This window comes from Anguilla rostrata, unplaced genomic scaffold (genome assembly GCF_018555375.3).
Source record: "Anguilla rostrata isolate EN2019 unplaced genomic scaffold, ASM1855537v3 scaf0436, whole genome shotgun sequence".
In the NCBI taxonomy this organism is placed as follows: domain Eukaryota; kingdom Metazoa; phylum Chordata; class Actinopteri; order Anguilliformes; family Anguillidae; genus Anguilla; species Anguilla rostrata.
In genome coordinates this window covers 4,523-8,326 of record NW_026985953.1, presented here as the reverse complement: position 1 = coordinate 8,326, position 3,804 = coordinate 4,523, and the positions used below count along the sequence as shown (strand labels likewise).

General features: G+C 40.1%; 2 long non-coding RNA genes across 2 annotated transcripts; one reads left to right on the top strand and one right to left on the bottom strand.

The window, feature by feature from the left end:
* Positions 1-34: 34 nt before the first annotated feature.
* On the top strand, positions 35-2,676 carry LOC135246514 (uncharacterized). Its single transcript, XR_010327736.1, has 3 exons — positions 35-459; positions 1,911-1,957; positions 2,162-2,676. It is a non-coding gene; the product is annotated as an uncharacterized LOC135246514 (long non-coding RNA).
* On the bottom strand, positions 2,468-3,550 carry LOC135246515 (uncharacterized). The gene is made up of 2 exons (XR_010327737.1): positions 3,469-3,550; positions 2,468-3,279 (listed from the first exon to the last, which is right to left on the bottom strand). It is a non-coding gene; the product is annotated as an uncharacterized LOC135246515 (long non-coding RNA).
* Positions 3,551-3,804: the final 254 nt, after the last annotated feature.

The window sequence follows — 3,804 nt, the reverse complement described above, 5'->3', positions numbered from 1 at the left end:
GGAATACACTACTTTACAGGCAATTATCATATGCTCTTTTACACAGCTTTTTGCGTTTTAAAAACACAGCATCCATTTATACAGCTAGATATACAGTATTCTGAGCTATTCAATACCTTGCTTAAGGGTACAGCAGCAGTGTCCTACCTGGGAATCGAACCTGCAACCTTTAGGTTACAAAGCCAGTTCCTTAACCAATATACTACAGTACAAAATGTACTTATAGGCCATGTATGGCTTGATCATAGTAAAGATTAAATCATATTTTACAAATTTGCCTGGTTGATCAAAAATGTAACGTGACTCCTTATATGGTAAATCACATAAAGTTATTTAAAAGGTTTGCTTAAATCTTTCTGTCACTCGTACTCCTATCCACATTACCAGTGGATAGGAATGGTGATTCCAGTGCAGCTGCTGCAGTCTACAGTAACGTCGCAGAGCTACAGAAAGATCAAGGTAACGGGCTTAACTGATCTATTAACACACTGCATGAACCGGTGAACTCATTCATGGGAGGGCTTGCATTATGGGCCAGTTTCTAGTCCTGGACTAAATTCAAAACTCCACTTTGTCCAGGAGTAAGCTTAATCTGTGTCAGTGAACTCGGCCCCATACGTTCCATGCGCCAAATGTGTGTGGGAAATTAATTACACTGAACAACTGAAATTGGGACCAATTTTGGTGCATCAGACTGCAGCTCTTGTACTTTCGAAGATGCACACCTGAGCAATACCTGAAACTATTTGTAAAAACGTGTGTTTTTCTTTTCAAAAGAAAGTGCATACCTGGGGTTGCACCTTTGCCTTCTCTTAAAAGGAGGCTGAGTTGCAGGTATGCCAGGAGTTCCACTGCCCGGACTATGTTAATCAGACCTGGGTCAAATACGTATTTGTTTTAGATTCAAATACTTTTCTGTGCTCTATTGATCTTGCCTGGAATAATTGAGCCTGCCAATATGACCAGAAGGTGGGGTTTGCACTTTTTGAGAGTGTTTCATTGGTTCCAATAGACCAGACATTTGAATCTAAAACAGATACATTTTTGACCCAGGTCTGATATAAATGCAGGTTTAATCTGGCCCAAAATCATTCGTCAGATATGACGGATATGAGATTGCACAGGCAGGACATAACCGGCCTTTTCCTGTCAGGGTTAGAGGCTGGGTTTGAGGTTATGGCCGCATCAGTTAAGCCTCATACACACTAGCGGTTATAGTTTAAAAACAGAAGTATTCGAGGCGTCATACACACGTACACACGAGCATTAAAACCCGTTTCAAAAACCGTTTCAGCTCCTTTAAACAATAAGAGTAAAGGGAGGAAGTGGGCAACCTGTGGGGAAAAGGATTCAGTAAAAATAGGTCACTTGGTCATTCGATGTGTAATTTTTAGAACAGAGATGTATTTGCTACCATGTCCACAAGAGGGCGATATGCACCAATAAGAAGACTCACACTTTTACTGTTAATCAGAGGTGGTAAAATCTAGGTTTAGAAAGTAGAAAGTCCTCCCTGGTATTTTGTTCCAATCACCTGGATTTTCTAATTAGCTCAATCCTTCAGCCAGGAGGTAGAACTAATTGGTAAAATCAACTGGCTGAGTTCATGGGTGGAAGAAACACACGACAAAACTTTTCATTTCTTATCCCTGGACTCGTCACTTCTGTTGCCAAGATACTCAGTACAAGCACGAGCGGGGCCCTGGAGTCACAGGCTCAAGCGGGGGCCACATAAATCTGTATTATACATTTCATCCAACTAGCAAAAGCAATATGCAGTATTGGGAGTTCGCAAATGTGGTACTGATTAGTCACAAGTTCTGCTGGTTTTTGTTTTATACTTAAAACAAGCAACTAATTCAGTCCCAATAATTACTGTTTGATATTTTCACCACTGTTTGGTGTTGCAGACGCTCACAGACAACAACGGAGGCAGTTGAACCCCCAGTCTCATTCTGTAAGTATGTTCCCTGAGAATACCATAAGGATTTTCTGTTAATCTACGTATAATAATGCAGGCACAGCATATCATATTCATACAACCAACGATAAATGGTTACATTTTGTGTATGGATGGTACACTTTGCTGAAAAGTTTGAATTTCATTAATTTCATTGTTCTAAGTTCATGTTTTAGATTCTGATATGTCATATTTCTGCAGGAACAAGAAGAAAATGAAAACTACTCAATGATTCAAATGGATAAATGAAACAAAGCCCACATTTAAAGTTGACATTTCAAGTCTGTTCAGTGCAGCTCAATTAGAGATGGCAAAAGAAAATATGCAGATCTTACCAAGATCTCTTACTGTGTGAATATGCCACTGTTGCATTCTGTTTTGCTAAAGTAAGCTTTTACTAGAATCTGATAATATTTAGATTTTGACTGTGAACAACACAGTTGTATCGTGGAAAATATAGGCTAAATGTTTTTGTCTCTAAAGTTTTTTTTAATACTTTTTTTGCAGTTTTTTTTCTTTGTTTAAAAAATTTTTACTCCAGTTTGTTGACTATTCAATGTATGAACAGCAGGGAGTGATATTGTTCAAGAAATAAGCAACATATTTATGTACAGGGTAGCATTGTATGGATATGGCGGTGTGCTCTTCAGTGTGCTTTTATCTGTTGTTAAGAAGAATACTTTTTATTTTTAATAATAAAGCAGCTGTGAAAGGAACTGCATCATTAATTATTATAAGAACCCAAAATAAAACACAGTTAGTGACTGTGACACCGGCAGCACATGCAGTGTTTTCTGGGCCGAATGAAGCATTTCTCCCTGGCCTCTGCCTGCAGTTACCATAGTAATCACACCTCTATTCCAAAATAGCTTTGATAAAATAGTTTGTACGTCCTGGTTTTGGAGCCATTTCCTGTAAAGTATACCTTGTATAGAGGTTAGATACCAGTAAGAAGTGCTGCATAGGGCATCAGCCATGGAAATGGTACTGTTGTGGACCCTGTTGTGGATATCAGGATACTATCACAGACTTTCAGCTGAGAGTGAGTCCCTCTTTCCACCTATATCATATATTAATTAATTCATTCATTTATTCATATATAAAGCTCATTAAAATGGGCCGAATGAACCATTTCCCCCTGGCCTCTGCCTGCAGTCACCATAGTAATCACACCTCCATTCCAAAATAGCTTTGATAAAATAGTTTGTACATCCTGGTTTTGGAGCCATTTCCTGTGATGTATACCATGTTAAAAGGCTGGACAGCAGTAAGAAGGAGGACTGTGTGGGGCATCAGCCATGGCAAATGGGGCGACATAGCTCAGGAGGTAAGACCGATTGTCTGGCAGTCGGAGGGTTGCCGGTTCAAACCCCGCCCTGGGCGTGTTGAAGTGTCCTTGAGCAAGACACCTAATCCCTAACCCCTAACTGCTCTCGCGAATGAGAGGCATCAATTGTAAAGCGCTTTGGATAAAAGAGCTATATAAATGCAGTCCATTTACCATTTACCACAGAAAAGCAGACAAAAGACTGTAGCATGCTGCATGCAAACACAAGCTGCGCATATTACAGTGTTTTCCCAGCTCAGCCCGTTGTGGCGGTGGCTTTTTGGCTTCCTGTCCAGGCTCTTAAGGGTTTATTTGCACACAGACTCAATGCATCTCAGTGTGGTTTTGCTTGCTTGCACCCAACTTGTCATCAGACACATCTCCTGAGATACTTCCTCTTTTTTATCCATTTCCTGTATACCTTGTATAAAGGCTAGACACCAGTAAGAACAGCTGCATAGAGCATCAGCCATGGCAATGGTACTGTTGTGGACCCTGTTGTGGATATCAGGATACT